Below are 13,592 nucleotides of genomic sequence, written 5' to 3'. Positions count from 1 at the left end.
AAATGTAGTGAGAGTCCTATGTGTTAGATAAGTGGGTCCTAGCTATTCTAAATGAGTCACAGCTGCAAAGTCCTTAGTTGGGCAGCAGCTGTGGCTTGTAAAGATAGCTGGGATAAAAGGGGTGGGTCGAGAGTCCAGGAGGGGCCCCTGAGAAACTGCACTACAGAAAACAGAGACCAGCAAGAAGGTATGGACTCCTTAAGAATATAAGAACAACAAGATAACAACAATACAACACTTTTCTGCCTTCTGATTGAAGCATAAATTACTAACTCAATCTTTTGTTCTTTTTCAGTACAAAAGCACAGCATCAGAGAAAATTATTATTATTCTTTAAAAGGAGTGAAATATTCTACTAGTACAGAGCTCTACAAAATCTAGGTTACCATGATCTTATAAGAACTAATGAGCATAGATTTTGGAAAGCAAGATCATTATCTTCTTAAGAGTCTTGGAATGGCTCCATAATATAAAACAGAACCAGTTCCCATAATTTATTAAGACTTCTGAAATGCCTCCAGCAAAGACTGCCCAGAAGGAAGAAACTAAGAAAGAAACTAAGCAGTCTTAGTTTTTTCTCAGACAAAAAAAAAAAAAAAGAGACAATGAGAGTTTGGGGGGATAGTGGGGAGACGGGAGAATAAAAGGGAGAAAAAGAACCCCATGCTTTGGAAATTTAAAGGGGTCATGGGGTGGGATAAAAACCTATTCTGCCCATATCCCCTGCAATACTATAATTCATCGCTATTAAAGCATTATATGGAATAATAATGCTTTCTCTTCTCTGAAGAGAAAGACAGAAAACCTCTATCACACAAAATGATGAAATGATTCTGTTGATAGCTTTAAATTTCTGGGTCAATTTCATACAACATTTCAAAATGTACATATTGCGAGACATGACAGGGCTCTCACAAGCCAAACTGACCTGCCGTCCTTAATGCTGTGCTCTTATCTACCTTACACAGTACACACAATGAAATGTCACTTCTGGATCTTATTTTCTTGTAGCATGCAGTTTTCCCCATTTCAGTATGGTTAAATTACGTTTTTATTTCCACACCATACCTGAAAACTTAAAGCTTTTTTGGCATTAATACTAATGCCTTCCATTTTCAACAAGTTATTCCTTCTTACTTTGTTTTAGGACTATATAATTAGGTAAGAAATACACACATGTGCAAGTGTAGGCTCTATGCTAGCCAAGGCTTTACAAAAAAAATCACAGGATGGGTCAGGTTGGAAGGGACCCCAGGGGGTCATCTGGTCCAACCTCCCGTTTGAAGCAGGGTCATCCCAGAGTACATGGCACAGGATTGTGTCCAGATGGTGCTTGAGTATCTCCAGTGACGGAGACTCCACAACCGCTCTGGGCGATCTGTTTCAGTGCTTGGTCATCTGCACCGTAAAGCTCTTCCTCATGTTTAGGTGGAACTTCTTGTGCATCAGCTTCTGCCCATTGCCTCTCGTCCTACTGCTGGGCACAGCGGAGCAGAGCCTGCATCCATACTCTTGGCACTGTCCCTTTCATACCCGTACACACACATGAGGAAGGCGAAATGCGTCCTGTGACCCAGCACACAAACACCAGCTGCGGGCAGACGGCGAGGGAGGGGAGAGGAAAGCGACGGAAGGTTTGTGAAAGAGACACGAAGGCACCTTAGGAAGCAAAATATCGGCAAGGTACAAACAACATCTCAAAAGCGGTGAGACAGGGAGCCCCCACCGCCAACCCCCGCAGCACAACGGCGGCAGGACGTGAGGCGGGACATTCCCGCTCACAGCCCAGGCATGAATCTCGCCCCTTCCCAGCCGGGAAGCCAGCGCCCTCCCCACAAAGCAGCCCCGCGGCCCCAGCGGCCGAGACCGCCTCCCGGCGCCAGGGTGCCCTGAGCGCCGGGGGCCGCCCGGGGCTCGCCCGCCACCCTTCCCGCCCGTTACTACTATGGCCGCTTCCCGCCGTCCGAGCCGCGGCGTGCACGTCACTCGCAAAGCGCCCGGCGCAGGGCACTGACGTCAGCGCCATGGCGTCCGCCGAGCCGGAGCGCAAGCGAAAGCCGCCGGAGGTGGAGGCGGGCGCGGGCGGCGATCCGGCGGCAGCGGACGAGGACGATGAGGAGGAACGCTGGGTCGGGCCGCTCCCGGGGGAAGCCGCGCAGGCGAAGAAAAGGAGAGGTAAGGGGAGGAGTGGGAGGAGTGAAGCTCTGCCCCGACTGGGGTCGGGGCGGTGGGATCGTGTCCAGGCCACGCCGTGCGGGAGCGGCCGTGGGGTGAGGGCAGCTGTCGGGAGCCCGGCTCCTGAAGCTGCGTCTCGTATGTAAAATGAGCACACTGAGGGGAAACCTTCAGATGCGGAATTACAGAGCGGGGGTTCCTGGTGCTGAGAAACTTGTGGCCGTTCAGTCTGCAGAAGAGGAAGTTACGTGGAGACCTCATAGCAACCCTCCAGTACCTAAAGGGACTTAGAAGGAAGGTGGAGATGGACTCTTCGACAGGAACTGCAGTATAGCATCAAGACTAGTTGGTGCAAACTGAAAAAAAGAAAATTCAGGTTAGCGATAAGAAAAAAATTTTTTACTGTGAGGTGCTGGCACAGGTTGCCCAGTGATTTTTTTTGGGTGCTGCAACCCTGGCAGTATTTAAAACCAGGCTGAATAAGGCTTGGAGCAGCTTCGTCTAGTAGGAGGGGGCTAGATGGTATTTAAGGCTTATTCTAGCCCCTTAACATTCTGTGACTCTAAGACCTTTGCTTCCTCTGGAGAGCACCTTAAGGCTAAGAGCCCTGCTGCTGTGCCGGCTGAAGCTGTGCTGTTTATTGTTGTAGAGTTAATCCGTCTTTCAGATCACCACCCTAAGCTGCAGCAGCAGGAGAAGCCTCTAGGCTGTGTTTTGGCATGTGGTGTTGATGTGTGCAGCAACTTCCAACTCTCTGGGTATCACTTAAAGTTTTCTTTAAGTAAAAAAAACAATGATCATCAGATGTAAACATGCAAGTTTGGTAAAAAATACTGTTGCACAGGTGTTAACAAGTAGGATCTAAAGATCAGAAACAAAACTCAAAATCAGATTATTTTAGATTGGCCAGTTAAACAATGAAATAGGTGGATACCAGCGCTTAAAATTTAGACTACAGGACCTGTGTGGGATCACAAATCTTGTAAAAACAACAGGGATACATGTGGTTTTAGAATGAAATGTGGTTCAGATGACCTTCTGTTTTCTGGCAGTAACTTAAAAGCTGTTGATTGACGTTGTTTCTTCTTGAAACAGCAAGACAGTTACTGTAACAGTTGCTTTAAGAGGGAGAAGCAATATGAGTTAAAGCAGCGTTTGAGTGGCTTTAGTCCACAGAAAATGTGTAAGTCTGAGTGCAAAGCCAGACCTAAAAGCCCTTTAATTATGTTTGCACAAAATCCTGCATGTTTTTGACTAAACATGAGTAAGCAATAAAAGGATAAGTAAAAGAGAACAAAATGTAGAATAAACATGAGTAAGCAATAAAAGGATAAGTAAAAGAAAACAAAATGTAGATGTAACATGAAAAAAAAAATCCTGACTTTTCTTTCTATTCTGTGTAGTTCTTGAATTCGAACATGTTTATCTTGAAAATCTTCCGTCAGCTTCAATGTATGAATGCAGTTACATGCACAGAGATGTTATTACACACGTGGCATGTACAAAGTAAGTGTTTTTGTTCTCCGTTGTATTTCTTCGTCTGGGGTGTATTTTTGTGTAGGCTGAGAAGTTTTCACTGTAGAAGCTTTATAACAGAAAGTTGCAGTGTCCTGAGGTGGTTTTTTAAAGGATGGTGGGTTTTTAAAAAAAAAAAAAAAGTTATATCTTGCTTACCTAGAAGCAAGATTCAAGTTGTTTTTATAGGCTAAAAGAGAGTCTTAAAATCCTTGTTAAAATATGCAGGAAATACAGGAGTAAGTAATAACTTACTCCCTCTGAGAAAATACTGTTCACCAGAATTGCAGAGATCACACTCACACACACATTGTAACTACCATGAAACCAGACTTAAAATAGGAGTTACATTTACATATTCAAAAATGATAGTGTTATATTTTTCTTCATTTTGACTTTTCATGGATTAATCCAGAATGCACTAAAATACCTGTTTTGTTTTTCCAGGAGTTAAAGTACCCATTCAGACAGACTGTCACAGTAACTTCTTGAGATTCATTCTCTGCACAGTGTTAATTCTAGTGCAAATTACTGACCAGTGGGAAGGTGCATAGTGTGTGCATCTGTTTTCTTTATTTTATTTTTCTTTTCTAATTGTAGGACAGATTTTATCATAACAGCCAGTCATGATGGACATGTAAAATTCTGGAAGAAAATAGAAGAAGGGATTGAGTTTGTTAAACACTTCCGAAGTCATTTGGGTGAGAAGTTGTTCTTTCTTATCTAAAGGAGTTTACTTTTTCCTCTCCCTTGCTCTTTGTTGTTTGAAGAGAGAGTGCAAAAAGAGAGTTTCTGGGGTTCCTTTAGTGCAGTCAGAGATTAAATGATATCTACCAATATTCCTTTTATTCCTCTGTCCTGTTACATTTTGCTCCCAAGCTGTAGCAGGGATAGGATGAAAATGAAACATGAAAATGAAAAATGAGACCTTTGCATTGCCTTGTGCCTGATTGTGGGAGAATATCTGGGACATAAATGAACAAGATATAAAAAAGTGTTCATAAAATCCAGAGAAGTTTAAAAATATGTTACTTTAAATAAGGATGCCTCAGTCTTTTTTTTTTTCCCCTTGCTGTGTGGAAAAAAAGTAGTTATTTTCATCTGGAATACTGTAACTGTACAGTAAATTCTGCATTATTGTTGTAATTATCTGAAGAATTGTAATTGAGAGAAACTTTAACCCAATTTTCTGAGCTAATAAGTACACAAAGGTTTTCAACACTATGCTAAGCATTAAATAGGCTGGACAGAAAATTATATTCTCAGCAGTATTAGAAACTATGATATGCCTGAAGCAAAAAGATCCAGTTTGATAGGCAGAATGTTACAGTAAGAGAAATATTTAATAATAGGTAGTAAAAGCATGGTTTCCTTTTAGAGTGACAAGAAATACTAAAGTCTGGTTTTGATGTTAACTGTCAGCTTCTTATTATGTATAGAGGCAAAAGGTGTGAACAAATCCTACCATGTGAAAAATCAGCATTGTGAGAACTTTATGGAAGGCTCAGTTGCAGAGGAGTTTTGAGTATCATGGGTGTAATACTCTGTAGAGTTCTGCTTCTTTTACCCTGTTGAGAGATGCCAGCTGAGGATCACGTGATGTTTACCCCATCATAATGTTCCCAATTTTCTAAAATCAACATTTTAAACTAAATTTACTGCCATTATAATATTTTACTATGTTTTTTGTAAATTGTTGATTATCACATACCTGAGTCTAAATACTGATAGGCTATCAAGTGCTGATTTGTGGATTTTATTTTTTAAAATAATATTTAATTGAATTCAGGTAGAGTTTTAAATGGAAAAGGTGACAAAACAGTTGGGAAACAGGTTTAAGCCTCTGTAGGTTTTCCGTATGTAATACTGGAATGAAGGATGTCCTTTCCTATTTCTTAATAGTATCTTAAATTAATTCACAGGTGTTATTGAGAGTATTGCTGTGTTATGGTTTGACACTGGTACAATGCCAGTGCCCCCCATGAAAATACACCTCTCTCCCTGGCATCTGCTGTGAGGTGATACCCGGGAATAAGCAAAGCAGGCTCCTGCTTAAGGAAAAAAGGAAAAAAACTTTATTAACTAAACTACAAAAAGTAAACTACAAAAGAAAAGGGAAAAAAAAAAAAAAACAAGGAAAATGAAAACTACACAGAACCACTTCCTTATCCTCCTCCCACCAAATTCCCAGTACATTTACATTTCCCAAAATTATCCACACTCGGTCTGGCACCACCCTTTAGAAAAATCACATCTTCAGCTCATAAGGGATAGACGGAGTCCTTCCTTGTGCCACGGACTTCTTGTCACAATCAGAAACCGCCCGGAGTCTTGCTATCTCGTGACATCTCCTTTCCATGCCAAGGTGCTCTCACCACCAGGCATGGGATGGGGCAGGGGCCTGCCTTCAGGGCCTTTTAAGGATGCCTCGTCTCGTTCCAAGCAGAGCACAGTCTCATCTCTGGGACCTTTGTCCCCCCCCATTTCTTCTATACCCCCTGGGGCCGAGGGGGTCTCAAAACCAAACTCTCTTGACTCCGAGCCTCCACTTCCCCCTGCAATGCAGCCTCTGTATCACCAGGAAACAGTCCATGGATATACAACAAAAAAAGAGTCCAGCAAAGATTGCCACTCCATCTTCCTCCATTCCTTCAACATCTCTCTTTCTCTTTGCCAGACCCCTTTACTGGCCTATTTCTTCCTTCATCTTCCACTCTTATCCCTTTTCTAGGAAAGGTAATGCTCTGTGAAGCTTTCACTATCCACAAGGGTTAAAAGCTGTCCCAGGCGGCCGGACTGCCCGCTGCCCCCCGCCCTTCTCCTCCAGCCGTGCTGCCAGCACATGATATCAAGTTTCAAGGTAACAGTACAAGCACGGGCTGCATTCTCTCCGTCTCCAAAGGGGGGGGGGGGATAAACAGGTCGCTCAATGCTCAGCCACCCTTCCACCGAATCCGGGCCTACTGTAGATGGACCACGTGGCTTTCCCCTCCCCCAGCCCAGCCAGCAACTGGGCCGGGGGAGAGACCACATTCCTTCCCGCCGGAAATCCCAAGAGCCCTCTGAAGGACAAGAGCCCTGCTTTTAACTCCTTGGGTTTGTAGTCTCAAGAGGCGGATCCAAATGCCCCACTGGTCAAACCAGGTGCTCATCTTAAAATCCGACCACCCATTGGTAACCACAGCAAAACAACATATCCCAGATGTCCCATTTCCGGTCAAACCACGACATGCTGTTAGTTCAGAGGGGGCGTTGTTCTCTTCTGTTGGAGATGACAAAGCGATGAAGGTGTTTGATGTAGTCAACTTTGACATGATCAACATGCTGAAACTTGGGTAAGTTACTTATTTCTCAGAAGTGTTCGTTTGAGTTTATCAGTGGGGGTTGTTTTGAGAAGAGATAAGTCAGTAATTTGGGGTTCTTGAGTTCTTCCCTTTCCCCCATGCCTCAGTCATATGAAGTTGAGTAAACCTGCATCTGAAATTAATCCAGTGGCTGGAGACTGCCTGACTGAATAGAAAAAATTACAACTGTAGCACTGGAAGAGAGGAGTAGAAAAGGAGCTTCCTCAGTGTTACATATTATGCACAAAGATGTGGGGTTTCTTCAAATATTTAGCTAGTAATAATTTCTTTCTGTTGTTTGGCACTGAGTTTAAAAATTACAGTCTGTTAGTAGTTCCATTAGGGAAGGGATTTGGCCTGCCTGTATTGTCTCATTTGTTGTCATAGGGATACAATTTCCTTTTTCTGCTAGAAGCAATATTGTTTTTTTCTTTAGTCATATAGTTACACAGTATGTACCTAAAGGATCTGGGAGACACAGGAATGGATGTTACTGGAATTATAACAATACCAGAGAAAAACGAACCCCACACCATGATGTATTGGTTAGTTTTGAAACTGAATAGAAGTATAAAGTCAGGGAATGAAGCCTTTACAAAGAACATGTAATAAAAGCATATGCTATCTGCTTTGTTTGTTGCAGTTTTAATGTCATCATCCAGATAATGTACTTCACCTGTAGGAATTGATTGTCTCTGTCTATTCTGGAAAAATTCCAGTTAAGCTTAAGCTTTTCGGTTTTGCTGTCATTTTTGACGTAGCCCTGTACTGTTATTACAAAATTGGTAAAATTATAGAAAAAATAAAATTATATTCAAAAAAGCACGCCTGATCTTCAGAGCTTTCAAGTTCTATAACTAATCTATAGACCATGGCTCTCTGCAAATCTTTAGCTCTCTGCTTTATGCTTCCATCTGTCATCTGGAAAACGTTGCCTATTTCTGCAGAGACTTCATATTTATTTGATCCTGTTCTTCCTAATGAATTTCAGACAAAGTATTTGTTTCTCTTTACAGACAGAAATTGAAAATCCAAATTACTGGTGTCTTGTCATAATGTCAGAATATCATCAGTCCATCAGCATCCATTAGTTCAATTTGTAAAAGGATACGAAACGTGTTTCCTCTGGAGATTGTATAATTTTTTTGATGTTTGCAATTTAGTTTGAGTTCTAGTTTTCAGAAACTTTGCTTACAGACTTTAAAACAGATGTAACTTATATTATTGACTGTATCTCTGACTTATTTTATTTGCAGATTTTTGCAAGTAGCAAATGAATTCCTTCTTAAATGCACTCACAACCTTTATTGAATATAGGGGGATTGTCTTAATTTTGTTTGTATCACTTCTTGGAGATTTTGTGGGTTTGTGGTTTTTTTTCTGGCAAGATCTATTTGAACTTTTGCAAAAGTGTATGGCAGAGGTGCAGTTGTCTTCAATACTACTGAGTCATTACTCACTTTAAAGATGGAGGAGGAATGGTATTGACTTACATAAGTTGAGTACTGTATATTAATGCCACTTGGGCTTTTAATCTGAATTTCTGTCCAAATTAATCCTTTTTACCCACTTTCTACTTGGACTATCACAGCCTCTTTACAAAACAATATGGAAGGAACAGAAATTGGTAGTCTTCTGCTGAATGGTATTTCTTGGTAAAACTTGCCTATAATGTGCTCAATATTAGCAAGATATGTATTAGCAGAACTAGTAAATAAAGTTTAAAATTTGCTTCTGATGTTTGATTTCAAGTTTACAGCATAATTTGACTCTTACCTGATTAAAACAATTCCTACTTTATTTTTAATTTTTTTCCTTTCTACTCTTTGTTGCAGCTACCACCCTGGCCAGTGTGAATGGGTATATTGCCCTGGAGATGCTATATCTTCTGTTGCAACATCTGAGAAAAGTACAGGGAAAATATTCATATATGATGGACGAGGAAATAACCAGCCACTTCACGTTTTCGATAAACTCCATATGTCCCCTCTTACTCAGATACGCCTGAACCCTGTCTACAAACAACTTTATAAATGTTGTAAAGCTCAGTATGTTTATTTACGGCGCCGGACACATGCGGAGAAAACTCTCCTCAAAAGGCATGTGTACCTCTGAGGATTTCAGGTCTCCTTTTATCTCCCCTTCCAAATACATATGCATACAGTTTCACAATAGGTTCATACATATTCATTTTGCGTGACATTTATCGCCAGTTCTTCTTTATCAAAAGAATTCCTCGGTCGGGTGCAGATCGACCTTCTGGTCGTTTCTGTTTTTTTTTTCTATCATCCTCACTGTCTCTGCCCTGCAGTTTTTCCCTTCAGCTTTGGCCTCACAGACTTTTCACCTCTCCTAGACACTTCACCTAATTCAAAATGGATTTTTACTCTGTTTCACCAGGGCTAGCACCAAAGATTGTGTATGCCAAGATCTAATGATAGCAAACCAAAAATCCAGACCATATATCCAATTTCAGGGTTACTTCCTTGAAAAATTTTATTATCATAAATCCAACAGGAAATTTGTGCTAAGTTAATTTTTTTCCCCATTTGTCTGGAGTACCAGTATGTCTGTCCCGATCTCCTGCTGGGCAGGTTTGCCCCTGAGCAGGCAGCACGGGCCAGATAGCTCAGTCCTTTGGGGACAGACTGCTGAGTACCCAAGACGCTCTTAGCCGCAGGCAACCTTAGCAAGCTTAAGGGATATCAGTTTTTTTTAGTGATTCTCAGTTCTTTTGGGTTCAGCTCTTTTGCTTGCTAAGGCACCGTTGCAGGCCGACCGAAAGGCAGACGCAAGAGAGGAGAAGGCAGCTGGAGTTCCACACCAATGGCTTTATTTGGGGCTCTGTGAAGGGTTCCAGCGACGGCTCTTCTGACCAGAATGGGCTAAAACAGCCCATTATATAGGGTATAGGGGGATCAGAAATTGTCCAGTAGCAGGGGTTAAGGGAAAGTGGCCTATGGGGTTGCAAAGAGATAAGCAGGGGTCCGAAAGGCGGAAGAGAGGGGCTTTTTGCTATAACTTGGCATTTCCTATCTTTAGGCCTCTGCTCTCCACGCGGCCCTAGCAAGCCCATGGTCTGCTACAACTCCACTTTCTGTTTTTAGAAAAAAGGCGTTCCCCATAGTTCTTTTGAAACAGTGAACAAGGCATAAGAACATAGCTAATACAATAACAACTACAAGGAGAATCCACAACATTCCCTTAACCAAAGATGCAACCCATCCTGTCAATCCCCATTGACTGAAAAGTTCATTGACTCAGTCTGGGATTTTTTCTACTTTCAAGTCCTTCGCGAGTTCTTTCAGTTTCTGGATGTTCGCATGGATGGATTCCGAGCGTGAAGAAAGATTGAAGCAGCACATCCCTTCAAAGTCTTCACAGCCGTGTCTGTGGGCAAGCCGCAGGAAGTCAATTGCTGTTCGATTTTGGAGAGAAGTATGTCTTGTGGTTTCTTCTTCCTTTAAGAGATTGCTCAGGGCAGCAGATGTAGCGTTCGCTTGTTTACTGAGCCAGCACCCGAGGTGATTTATTTCTCCAAGTGCTTTAGCTGCAGCTACCCATGGTAAGAACAGGGAGACAGCAATCTTTTTTGATTTATTCCAATCGTATAATTTGGGATCACAATTTTCATCAAATTCAGTGTAGGACCGTTTTTGGCGTTTTGATTCACTTTCTTTTTTTCCAATTATGTAACAGGGTGATGTTTAGAGTAAGGGTAGAAAGTTTTCCAAGGGTACAGGGACCTCCCTAGTGTCGGGAGGGGATCCCAGCCCATACTCTGTCACCACAGATGAGAAACATTCCCTTGGGTAATACCTTGGGGTGGAGAGAGGACAGAGATCACACGAGCAGTGTAATTACACCAGTCGGGATAGTTATATGCTTTGTTAATGGGTGATATGTCTTTTTGAAATGTTTTTGGTCTGGTCAGTTTCTGGCCAATTGTTTTTTGGATGTCTAAAGTAAAATTTGACACAATATGTGGCCTTGGAGGACCCCAACAGGTCCAAGTCTTGGGGTTCCTCTAGAGCATTGGGCAGAATTTTTGTCTACTCATCCCAAGTATCTACCAGGTTGGGGGTCTTGCCTGTGGTGAGGAGGACCTCTGAGTTATAGACGGGCCAATCATCTGCTACAAAGGGAATTCCTACTAGACATGTGGAAAGTGGATTATCAATGCTTCCCATGGAAAAGCACATGTTGTCCTGTTTTAATGTCTTTGCTAAGGTTACCCAAACAGTATGGCTAGGCTGTGAGGCTAATCCAGCCGAAGACATGCGGTACGGTGAAGAACATCCAGGCAGCAGTGAGGACAGCACCAACGGAGATATTTTTCAACTTTTGACAGGAATGGGGCTTCTGATAGGGAATAAGCAAAATTTGTTATCTTTATGATGAGAGGGGAGGGTTTTCTCCCTTGTTCTTTTCTATGTTCCCCTCCTCCCCCCCCCCCCTTTTGTTTTTTTCTTTTTATTTCTAAGCTAATGGAGGGGGAGTGGGTATAAGGTTAAGGGATTTTGTAAAGAGTTAGGAAAAGGGAATGATAGGGTTTTTTGGGGTAGAAAAGGGGTAGCAACATATAATTCAGAGAACACTTTTGTGTTAAGGCTATCTTTGGCTTATGGTTTGATGCAGCAGAATGTTATTCAGCTTTCTATTTTGTCTACTGTCGTGTGGTGGGGCGGTCTGTTCTTCTGTTTGTGGGTATTTGGCGACGTCTTCGTCTCCAGGAAGAACTGGTTTTGTTTTGAGGATGTCTTGTGTTTGACTCAGGACAATTCTTGTCGCCGTTTGTAGCAGTAGTGTTTGCAGCGCCTAGGTATGGTTTTATGTTTTTTCCTGGGTACCATCTTGGACCAGGTGGTAGTAGCACACACGCATATCCTCTGCCCCAGGTAATCAACTGGAAAGGCCCAGAAACTTCGTGTGTTTCAGGGTCCTTCATGAGCACGGGTGGTTTCTCAGTGAGCTTTGCTTGAGTGGTATTTGCAAAGTGGCGAAGTATTGGTGGGCCAGGCTCTGATGCTGTACAGTTCAGGAAGTTGATGACATAGAGAGCCTTGCAAAGTCTTTCTGTTGGAGATATGATTATTGTGTCTCTGTTCTGTTGATCGAGAACTCTTTTGAGGGTTTGATGTGTCCTTTCCACGATGGATTGTCCTGTGGGGTTTGCAGGTATGCCTGTCTGGTGTGCTACTCCCCATTCAGTGAAGAATTCCTTTAACTTGCGGGAGGTATAGGCAGGTCCATTATCTGTTTCAATCTCGTTTGGTACTCCCAGGGTGGCAAAGGCAACGAGGAATTGTTTTATTGTGTGCTCTGTAGTTTCTCCTGGATGTGATGATGCAAATACAGCTCCTGAAAACGTGTTGACTGATACATGCACGTATTTTGACCTTCCAAAAGGTGTGAAGTGAGTCACATCTGTCTGTCACAGCTGACAGCTGTTCACACCTTGGGGATTGACTCCCATCCCCATAGATGGTATCTGATAGTTTTGGCAGTTTGGACATGTAGCAACAATAGCTTTTGCCTGATCTTTTGAAAGCTTGAACATTCTGATAAGGGCAGGTACATTTTGGTGAAAAAATGCATGTGTAAACTTTGCCTGGGCAAGGATGTTAGGGACATTAGCAGTTTGTACTGCCATGGCTAATGCATCCGCTTTCCTGTTCCCTTCTGCAATGATACCTGGGAGGTCAGTTCTCGGGTCAGCTGTTGATAGTCTCTGCCCCGAGAATGTGTAGGATGTCTCTGCTTCAGCCCGCGCACCTGAAGAACGAGTCTGGACTCCTCACTTTTCGGGCTTGAGGTTGTTTATTCATTCTTATCTATATAATTTTCTTTCTGCCCAGCCGAGATCTGCTCAGCAAGGCAACCAAGAGCACTCTGACCGCCCTCGAGGTGGTATCGTCTTTTTATACTACAAACTATGTATATCATATTTACACTTAATTCCCAATACCTATCACCAATGGTAGACAGTGCACTTCTACTCTAAACCAATTGCAACGTGCCAACATCACAGCAGAAAATGGAGAACAAGAAGAAGAAAGAAGGACTAGACACGCCCTGATTCCTCCATCTTGTCCCCATAACTCCCATACCAAAAATCCTAAAATCTACATTTTCACCCTGTGAATACTTTATTATTACACCATTCAAGCCTGTGTGACTTTGACATCCTCATACAAAGCTGGCAATTCATTGCAAGGATCAAAATCAAGCCACCAGGTGTTCTGGGCAGCATGCCAGGGTCTCCGAGCCCCCCGACAGGGTTCTCGGCAACTCTGGACATCCAAAGGGATATGCTGAGTTCCCACATCCTCCCCTCTGTTTGCACCAAAAACACCTCTTTGGCGACTCGATTCATGACCCGCTGCACACACAAAAAGATGCATGGCAGGATGAGCATGAGGATTAAAAGCCCTATTGAAATATAAAACCCTATCTTTCAAAGTTCTTTCTGCAATGGAGGAAGATCAAAAAACCCAACCACATAATCAATCCAAGATCCGGTGATCTCTCCAAGCTTTTTTATGCTTTCCTCTATCT

The 13,592-nt window shown here is 42.6% G+C and overlaps 1 long non-coding RNA gene across 1 annotated transcript; it reads left to right on the top strand.

Moving 5' to 3' along the window:
- Positions 1-2,087: 2,087 nt before the first annotated feature.
- On the top strand, positions 2,088-5,634 carry LOC128946111 (uncharacterized). The gene is made up of 4 exons (XR_008483942.1): positions 2,088-2,175; positions 3,579-3,681; positions 4,291-4,391; positions 5,613-5,634. It is a non-coding gene; the product is annotated as an uncharacterized LOC128946111 (long non-coding RNA).
- Positions 5,635-13,592: the final 7,958 nt, after the last annotated feature.

The sequence above is a fragment of the Melozone crissalis genome, unplaced genomic scaffold (assembly GCF_028551555.1).
Source record: "Melozone crissalis strain CALT ecotype California unplaced genomic scaffold, PUWL_Pcris_2 ptg000074l_1, whole genome shotgun sequence".
Lineage (NCBI taxonomy): Eukaryota > Metazoa > Chordata > Aves > Passeriformes > Passerellidae > Melozone > Melozone crissalis.
The sequence above is the reverse complement of the archived record's forward strand: the minus strand, read 5'-3'. Positions and strand labels throughout refer to the sequence as shown.